We start from the raw sequence: 10,856 nt of genomic DNA on the forward strand, positions 1-10,856 counted from the left end.
CAGCTGGGAGGTTGTTAGAAGGAATATATGTGAACTTCTTGAAATGAACATTCTGGCAGGTAGACTAACGGTCAGTTCATTCATGTTATATATAGCATGGCTTTTAGTGACATCAGGGAGAAAGTCAGTGTCCTCTTCCACAAGGATGGTGTCTTATTCTTTACTACAGAAAGTGACTGCTAATTGAAATACTCAATAATTTGCTTTCTATTCTAAAATATTTAAAGAATAGTCAGACTGTGTTTAGAGGTTAAGAAAGTTCATTTCCTTAAGCTATTTTTCCATGAGTGTATTCAAGTGGAAAATTTTATTTTAAAAATTTTAAGTATGTTTTGGCTCAGGTTGCAATGAAACAGTTTTCTTCTCTAGTCAAATTTCAGTGCTTATCATGGAAACCAATCTTTTCACTATACAAAAATAAATATCTTCAATTGGTGGAAAAAGTAAAGAATATTAAAATCCTTCCTAAATAGTTTGCAAGCTTTGAGTTTTAGTTATGTCATCATAGCCCAGCCATAGTTCTAAGGACAAGTTCAATGGCTACTAAGCAGAGATGTGATTCCTAGCATAGTTCTTAAACATCGATAGGAACAAAATCAGTAGGTTCATCCTTGAACTTCAAAAATTATAAGGAAAAATCAGAATGTTGCAGTTAAATTCAAGTCTACAAATGCTGCCAAATATAAGTCAATTCAAAAGAACACAAAATGAGTATCCCACAGAATTCACATATATTTAATATTAATAAGTCTGCTTATGTTTCTTATAGTAATCTTTGCTATACGAAGTTCGACAGTTCCATTGAATTTGTTTTAAAAGATTCCTGCCCATTGAAAGTATATGCAAAAATGTCTTATCAACTGAGTTTTTATTATTTGGTTTGGAAGGGCCTATCTCCAAAATCATTTTCTAAAATGATTTTCTATTTATCAAACAAGTTGTACAGAGTTATTAAAACACAGGTCTTAGTTAATAGTAATGAGCTAATGTTAATTTCCTGGTTTTGACAAATGTACCACAGTGATGCAAAAAGTTAACAATGAGGAAACCAATTAAGGGAGATACAGGAAACCATGCTGGCATCTTGATCCTGGACTTACCAGCCTCCAGAGCTGTGAGAAATAGATTTCTGTTGTTTATAAACTACCACATTTGTGATATTTTGTTATAGCAGTTAAAACAGCCTAAAACAGCCTTATTTAAAAAATAATCCTTCAGTAGTTTTGTGGTTTTGCATTTTATATGTAGGTATATAAGAGTAAGTCTTATAAAAACCAGTTTATTTTGGAATAATTTTAGATTCATAGAAAAGTAAAAAAAAAAAAAAAGTAGCATTTCCTATAAATGAAAAACTCCTTTTCCCAAACAATGAGAACCCCTCTGTGAAAATAATAATGTAGTAGTTTGACATTTTATGGAAAGTCAGCATTATTTGAAAATCATCTAAGTTGTTCATGTTCTGAAAAGACAGGCAAAATAGGGAGGAACCGCCAAACATACAAAGGAAACTCAAAATACAAGAAGCCCATCACAAATCATAGACATTTGTCCTCAGAGATACAGTTCAAAAACAAGTAAACAAATTAGAGTGGTTAGCATGAATGTTGTTGTTCAGTTGCCCAGTCTTGTTCAACTCTTTGCAACCCCATGGACTGCAGCACTCCAGACTTCCCTGTCCATCACCAACTCCCGGAGCTTACTCAAACTCATGTCCATTGAGTCAGTGATGCCGTCCAAACATCTTATCCTCTGTCATCCCCTTCTCCTTCTGCCCGCAATCTTTCCCAGCATCAGGGACTTTTCCAATGAGTCAGCTATTTGCATCGAATGACCAAAATACTTAGCATGAATACAAAAAGTAAAATCCTGCAAAATAGTATTGGCCTTAATTAAAAACTATTCTTCTTACTCTCATGAATCCATCTTGAGAACTTAAGAGGGTTTCTACATTCTGGAGTAAAAATGTATTTTCATGTTTAGATGTTGCCTCTATCATTACCAAATTCTTTTATAAAAGTAAAATATCTTTGACATAATATAAGTAATTTTACTTTATTCACACAATTTGTACAGCATTTTTATCATGCCAGGAATCCCAATTTTCAATTAGTGATTCTATGAATATTTCAGAGTAAAAATCATTCTGTTTAAAATTTGTTTGGGGGGAAACTACTTTACAGTGTTGCATTCGTTTCTGCCATACAATGCAAATCAGCCCTAACTGTACATATATCAGCTCCCTCTTGAGCCTCTCTCTCCTCCTTCCAATAATTTTTGATTAATTAGCCATAAAATTATTTATTCAAAAGATACTTATTGAGTACCTACTATGTGTCAGACACTGTTATAAGTGCTGGAGATCTAGCAGTCAGCAAAAGAGGATGAAATAACACTGCCCTCAGTGGAGCTTGCAATCTATTTACACTGTTCTTAAAAAGTAATGAGAAAATATAACAAGGAAATGGTTTCACTAAAACTGAATCAAGTTCATACTTTCAGGCTCTTTTACAGGGAAACCTAATAAGAAACAGCATGTTATTTTTTGATGTTAAGGAACACCTTATTTTAGCTCTGCTGTAAAAGACACTTGGGAGTAGCTTGCCTATGACACACAATGACACTATCTGACAAGAGTATCACTGTAAAACTCCCTCTTCCATCGACCAAACTCTGATAAAGGAAGGTTCTAGAAAAGTCAGTCTTTAAGATCATCCTATGTACTTATCAATAGTGCACATAGTTTTATTTGTTATTCATACTTAACTTGAAATTGTTCTCTTTAATCCTTGAGAGTAGATTATTAGATCCAGGAGTGTTTTGAATACTGGGATAAATTAGCTTCCCTTTCTTCAGTATCTCATCCAACTGTGTATTTTGACATCCTTCTCTTTAATATTATCCTTAATATTAATTCATCTACTTTTTCTTTCCTGCACATGTATTTTCAGTTCAATAGTATGTAAATGTGTATTCTAAACCATATGATCACAGTGGATAGCATATTAATACTTTCAATTCAGTTTAAAACAAATAGGAAAGAGAAAAAATTCCCAAATCCATTCAAAGTTCACATTCTCTACATCCTCCAAATAAAGAGACTTCAACCATAAGCTTCCTTTCATTTCCCAGAGAGTCATTTCAGGTACTGTAAGACCTATCCTTTCTGTCTGTGACATTCCAGTATTGAAAGCATGAAAGATTTTGCTTCTCTTCTGGTTATTGCTCCCAATCACCACTCTAAACCACCCTCCTAAAAAAAAGTGATAAAATAAGAAATTTTTTAAAAGTGTACATGTCCACATCTCGATATAGAGGAATAAGTTTAAGTCCTTCGTCCAGCTTATTAGTTTGGGATCTTGGGTTTAGTTAACTACCAATTCTCTAACATCATGGTGAATCCAATTAGTGAAAGCACAGAAGGAAAAATACAGGTTACAGTGGAGATTATTGCTTTCACCTGGCAAATTTTAAGATTAAATAACATTAAACAAAGTGACTTATAGAGAAAATATGTGTTCTATTGTCATTCAGAAACAATAAACTGCACCCTCACAAAACTATAGAAGAATATTACTAATGTTCACAGATCACTCAGTTATGAATTCTTTTTACAATTAATCTACTTTCTTTGATTTGTACAAGTAAATAACAGAATATAGATTTTCCATTCCTGAATGGTGCAAAGTAATGCAGGCTTTTCAAACACACAGCTTTAAATATAGAGAGTAATCAGTAACTGAATTAATGTAGCTTTTTAATGCTGCACATATAATTATTTAAAATAGCATGCACATTTACATTAAAAGTGCAAAACAAAACCAAAAAAAGAGATAGTATAATTAGGATAATAAGCGTATCTTCACTAGAGAGGGTTCTCCTTTCTTGCACCACTTTGAATCTTCAAAACTTCAGTGCTGTTTGGCCAATATTTATACGAGTGAGTAGAATAATCATTTTTTATTTAGTTCATTGAGCTACCCTTGGGCATTTTCACTTATGAAAAAGGAGAACTTTAGATTTTTTTTTCATCTTGTTGCTTTGAATTTTGGAAGCTATTTGATAGCGATACTTCTTAACTATCAAATTGTTTAAAAACTCTACTGGGCTTTCATAAACAATTTGTCAGTTATTCAAAAAGTTAAAGATAGAATTACAACATGACCAAACAATTTGACTCCTAAGTATATATCCAAAAGAACTAAAGGAATAAGTTTACATAAAAACTTGTACATGGATATTCATAGCAGCATTATTCATAATATTATTAAAAATTGGATAAAATAATGTCCAACTGATGAATGAATAAATAAAATATGGAATATCCATGCAATGGAATATCATTTGATGTTAAAAATGTAATGAACTATTGATACATTCTATAACACGAATGAAACTTGAAAACATTATGCTAAGTGAGAGAATCCAAGTAGAAAAATGTCTCATATTGTTTGCTGTCATTTATGTGAAATTCCCAGGATAGGCAAAGCTACAGAGAAAGAAAGTAGGTTCATGGTTGCCAGGGACTGAGACAAGGAGGGAATGGAAAGTGATTGCCATGAAAATGTTCTATAATTTGATAGTGGTGATAGATGCACACCTTTGTGAATACACTGAAAAACTACTTAAAACTGTACACTTAAAAGGGTGAATTTTGTGACATGTAAAGGATACCTCAACATAAAAATACTGTCATTAAAAAGCACAACATGAAAAAAAAAAAAAACACCTCATTCGGTTCCCCTATTTACTGCTTGTGTGGATTTAGGCAAATTATTGAGCCTCTCTGAGTTTGATTTTTGTTATATACTTAAGAGACATGCTGTTGTTGTTAATTGCTAAGCCCTGTCCAGCTCTTTTGTGACCCCATGGACTTTAGTCCGCCAGGCTCCTCTGTCCATGGAATTCTCCAGACAAGAATACTGGAGTGAACCCATTTCCTTCTCGAAGGGATCTTCCTGACCCAGGGATTGAATTTGCATCTCCTGCATTGGCGGGCAGATTCTTTACCATTAAGCTACCACAAGTAATATCAAATATGAAGGGGACAATAGGGGATGAGATGGTTGGATGGCATCACCGATTCAATAGAGAAGAGTTTGAGCAAACTCCAGGAGATAATGAAGGACAGGGAAGCCTGAAGTGCTGCAGTCCATGGGGTCACAAAGAGTCAGACATGATTGAGCAACTGAACAACAACATAGTTAAGTGATAAAATGAGAAAATCTTGAGATGTAGTAAATACTTATAAGTGGAGCTGTTATTATTGTCATTGTCATTATTACTATTATTTTCAAACCAAAGACTAGAAAATGGTTCATAAATCTCCAACTCCTTCAATTAACTAATGAAATGTGTTATCTTTCTGCCCTGTGTTCTTTCTTCTTATGCTAAATATGTCAAAGTTACTGCAAATCAATACAAAACACAGGTATGTGTATATACCCATGCATTACACACATACATATACTAATATACTTATGTAAAATAATATCCAAATAAAGCTTTGTACTAATTTTCTCAATAAACTAGCTTTCACTGATATAGAATATCTTCCAGTGACACACTATTCATATCTGAAAAGGCTATATTCTTTAAAATACAAACAAACAAATCCATGTATGCAGATTATGGTACTCATTGGATGTCAAGTCAAGATGTTGTCCACTTTGGGTTGCACTTACTCTTAACTTACTGAAACAAGAACCTGTGGTTATCTTTTTGTCTACTTTTAAACAGAGACAAGTCATTTAACCATTTAAGCTAGGGAAGTGGTTTTATTTTTTTAGTCACTAAATTTCTAAGGATAATACTATCTTAGTGTTTATATGTCAACATGTTAAACTATATAGCCATTTATACTTAGGGCAAGATAGTTCAAAATATGTTCTACCTGTAATTTAGGTTTCCCTAACCACCTGAAAAATTATATTATTTCTAGAATGCCTGCTTGAAACTAAGTATATTTCATATAATAATATTAATATTTTATAAAAATTATTGTTATTATTTAGAGTAATTGCATTCATTGAGTGCAGTGCCCATGCACTCACTGAATATAATTTTGCTAAGAACTTTAAATGAGATAATGTTACAGAGAATACTTAGCAAAGATGAAAATATCACATTGTTCTTTTATAATGGTACTTTATATTTGTACAATGCCTCACAGTTTTAAAAAGAGATTTCATATACATGATCTTAATTAGTGATACAAAATCAGCATGAGACTGGTGAATAGTGGAGCATGTATATTCATTTCAAGAAGGATTCTATATGCAAACACATTACTTTAGTAACAAATAGCTAATGATATATATTCAGTATTTCTCATTCCTTTTCACAGATGGAAAGACTGAGATACACAAAACTTAGATAACTTATGTATGGATGCTCAGAATAAATTGGATATGAAAGTTATCTTCTTTATAATTTTCTTGCCAAAAGATATAGTTAACTGAAAGCAACATGAAATGAATTCTCAAGACATTCAAAAGGAAAAGACAAAAGAACATCAGACATTGAAAGAAGGGCATGATTCTGATATGTACAGAACATTCACAGGTAAAATAAACTGTCATCTGTGATATTGCTCTTTATACTCAGAATTTCTCAAATTCACAGATAAGGAGTATATCAATTTTAATGATGGATAAAACACAGTAGTTTCACTCTCAAAGATTCATCTCATTAGCTCCCAGCCCACGTGGCTTTGAGCATCACTGTGATGTACAGACAAGATTATTGTATTCTGGGAGAGGAGTGAATATTGAGTAGCTAAGAACTCTATCCAAAGTATATGGTTTGTAGAGAGGAGTGGGAAAGAAAACTATTATGGAGTGAGGTAAGTCAGAAAGAGAAACACAAATACTGTATATTAAAACATATATATGGAATTTAGAAAGACAATGCCACCAATCCTACAGGCAGGGCAGCAAAGGAGACACAGATGTAAAGAACAGACTTTTGGACTCAATGGGAGAAGGCGAGGGGGGATGATTTGAGAGAATATCATTGAAATATGCACATTACCATATGTAAAATAGATGACCAATGCAAGTTTCCATGCATGAAGGAGGGCAACCAAAGTCAGTGTTTAGGGATAACTCAGAGGGATAGGGTGGTTAGGGAGGTGGGAGGGGGTTTCAGGATGAAGAGGGATGGACACATGTATACCTGCAGCAGATTCATACTGATGTATGGCAAAATCCATCACAATATTGTAAAGTAATTGTTCTCCAACTAAAATAGTGAAAGTGAAGTCGCTCAGTCATGTTCGACTCTTTGTGACCCCATGGACTGTAGCCTACCAGGCTCCTCCATCCATGGGATTTTCCAGGCAAGAGTACTGGAGTGGGGTGCCATTTCCTTCTCCAGGGGATCTTCCCAACCCAGGGATGGAACCTGGGTCCCCTGCATTGTAGGCAGACGCCTTTACCGTCTGAGCCACCAGGGAAGGTGGTTCAACTAAAATAAATGAATTACAAAAATAAATAAACATGTTGAACAATGCTAAATTTGATGATCATATAAAACATTTTTTCTCCTAGGAAACATAGAAATATCTAGAAATAAAGGCCACAGTGTATGCAATTCACACACAATTATATGTATGTATACATATATATGAGAGAATAAATTTGTATAAAACCAATGGCGAAAAAATAAAAATAAAACCAATGGCGAACCTGTGTTATTGAGGGTGAAGAGGGGAATACATTGAACTGCCCTTATCTAACGAGGTAACTCTCATTGGTGGACAGTTTGTGTGGCCCAGCCTGCCAGCCCAGAGCACCAGGGCTTAGAGCGCCAGGCAGATCCCGGCCCGTCCAACCCCCACTCGCCCCCCAATCCTCGACCCTGAACCTCCCCTCTCTGTCTTCTCCCCCTTCCATTCCCAACCCCATCCCCTCCTCTCTTCACCTACTCCGCCCCTCCCCCTCTATCGTAAACCCCACTGCCTGCCACCTAGGTGAGACCCGCCTTTGGAGACACTGAGTTGCGTCATCAGTGTGGCACTTGTGACCTCACGGAGCTGGTCCTCGCCCTTCCCCGGGGCCCCAGTGTAGTTGGCAGGGGTGAGCAGCTGAGGCTGGCAGCTCGGGGCGAGTGCGGCTGTGTCACTGGGAGGCGGTGTCTCGGGGTGGTGCGTCCTCCCAGCTGCACGGCCTCCAGGCGGTAGTCTCCAACTCTGGACAGTGGGAGGAGGCGGTGGCCACGAACTACTAGCGTCCAGTAGCTCATCAGGTCTGGTCAAGGGCTCTTCTCCCTCCCTCCTCAGTTACCTTCTCCACCACCCATCCGCCTCCCTTGAAGCCCGCCTCAACCCTCCCTCAAGCCAGCCTTCAGCCCACCCATCTGCCTGCGTGGTCTGTCACCGCTCCTTCCACCCCGTGAGCATCCTGTGGCCTTCTTCCTGTCGCCAGGCCTAGAGCCAAAGACTGGTCACGTGTAGCAGACAATGGCCCTAAAGCACATCTGCAAGGAGCTTCTAGACCTGTGCTGCAGACACCCTGTCCCCTCCCCGCTCAATGTTCGGCAGGGCCAGTGGACGATGACATGCTCCACTGGCAAATGAAGATAGTGGGGCCCAAGGACAGCCCGTATCAGAGAGGAGTCTTCTTCTTAAGGATCCAGTTCCCTTCCAACTATCCTTTCAAACCACCAAAAATCACGTTCTCCACCTGAATTTACCATCCAAACATTAACAGAAACAAACATCTGTCTGGACATTCTTAGATCTGAGTGGTCGCCAGCACTGACCATCTCGAAAGTACTGTTATCCATTTGTTCCATGTTGTGCTATCCCAATTCAGGTGATCCTTTGGTGCCTGAGATAGCTTAGCTCTACAGAAAAGATAAGGGGAAGTTTGATTGAATTGCTCTGGAATAGACTCAGAAATACTTTAAAAATAAATAATAATTCCATCACCCTAATAAAGTTGGCAGTTCAATTGGTTATCTTTTGTCTGTTTTGTATGAAAGGAGGTCTCCTCATTCTTCTGGGCACATTTGGTACAGCTTCTATATCAGGGTGTGGAGGGGGTGAAGGGAGTCTGAGGATGCTGGCAGGTGGGAGGAGGGATTAGCGGGTGGGGATAAAGTTGAGGGTTTGAGTATACAAACAGGTTTAATCCAGTTTTAACTAAAAGTTTGCTTTGTTTAGCATTGGGAAAGCAAGAATAAGGAGTCGGTGGCTTTAGGATAAGGAGAGCAGTTTTCACCAACCTGAGAGATAATTTTTAATGTGGAGTCTTTTAGAACTGACAATGTTGAGGAAAAACAGTGAAGATTACAAAGCTAGTTAGGTATCCATTTTATTCTGAAGAAACTTTAGGTATTTTGGTTTTGACCATGATTAATATTAGCCTATATCCTTGTAATGGAGCAGGACCCTATGAGGCCTTCCCAGGACAGACCCCTACCCCCATTCCCTCTGCCTGCATCTTATTTGTAGAAAAGCCAGTCTCTCAGGCCTCTCCTGAGTCACAAAAGCCTGAAGCAAGAATTAATGATTGAAAGAATGTGACCATATAATTACAAAAGTAGCAGTTAGACCAGGAGAACTGGTAACAATTTAAATGGTAAATCAGCCATATGGCAGTTACAGAATCTTTAGCTCCTCCCTGAAATACATAGATAACAGTATCTGAGTTGTTTCACAGATGATAAAAACCCCGCCAAATGGAAGAAGTTAACTACTTGATGACCATGAACATGTAGACTCTGACCTATTGGAGCCTGAGCGTTGATGATAACCCCTGTGCACTACCCTCTTACCTCACCATCAACCAGCTAACTGTGCACAAGCTGATCACATATCCTGCAACTCCTATCCTTCAGCTTGCTTTTAAAAATGCTTTCCCAAAACCTACTAGGTAGATCAGAAACTTACTTAGTGTGATCAGACAACTAGATTTGTATTCAGTTTTAATTAATTTTAAATTAAAGTATTAAATTAATAACATTGGAATAGACATGTATGGCCAGTTGCTACTGCATCATGAAAGAAACTGAGGATTTAGTGACATAGGGACATATTTCAGAGACAGTGTGGAAAAAGCATGAAAGCTTGGAGCAAAAGCCTGTGTTCTAATCCAGGATCCACCAATAACTGACTGTGACTCTAAACATGTTACCTTACCCACATGAGGGCTTCCAGTGTCTCAGTGGTAAAGAATTTGCCTTCCAATGCAGGAGACACAGGTTAGATCCCTGAGTCAGGAAGATCCCCTGGAGGAGGACATGGCAACTCACTCCAGTATTCTTGTCTGAGAAATCCCATGGACTAAAGAGCCTAGTGGGCTGCAGCCCATAGGGTTGCAAAGAGTCAGACATGACTGAACAGGCACGCAACCCCTATGAATCTTAGTTTCTTCAAGTACTAAATCAGAATATGGTCTATTACACTTCCTAGTTTTAAGAGTAAGATTATATTTGAAAAACACTTAACCACTAACATTGAATACACATTTAATAATTGGAGTTGTATTTATTATTTCTCTACATTGCATTTATCCTTTTAGGTAACCTTGTGCTGGACAGCCAGCAAGATGATTTCACGTGTCAAATCTGTACTTCAGATATTCCTAGGAAGGTTGGGAGGAAGGAAGGGTCTAAGAAAATCTGTATGTTTAATTGATTTGGGAATTCATGAAAGGGTGCATTCACAAGGATGTCTAAAAAGTATCCTTTCTCAACTTTTTTTAGAAATATATACTAACTTCAGAATACAAAAAAAAAAAAGCCTTCAGATTGAAGGCTTGTTACAAATGCAAATTCCTGGGTGGTCCTAAGATGGCAGAGAAATAGCATGGGCAGACCACTTTCTCCCCCACAAATTCATCAAAATAACATTT

The 10,856-nt window shown here is 37.0% G+C and overlaps 1 pseudogene; it reads left to right on the forward strand.

Annotated features, from left to right (window-relative positions):
* Positions 1–8,061: 8,061 nt before the first annotated feature.
* On the forward strand, positions 8,062–8,917 carry LOC110130204 (ubiquitin-conjugating enzyme E2 D2-like; annotated as a pseudogene).
* The last annotated feature ends 1,939 nt before the right edge of the window (positions 8,918–10,856 follow it).

This window comes from Odocoileus virginianus, chromosome X (genome assembly GCF_023699985.2).
Source record: "Odocoileus virginianus isolate 20LAN1187 ecotype Illinois chromosome X, Ovbor_1.2, whole genome shotgun sequence".
NCBI lineage: Eukaryota > Metazoa > Chordata > Mammalia > Artiodactyla > Cervidae > Odocoileus > Odocoileus virginianus.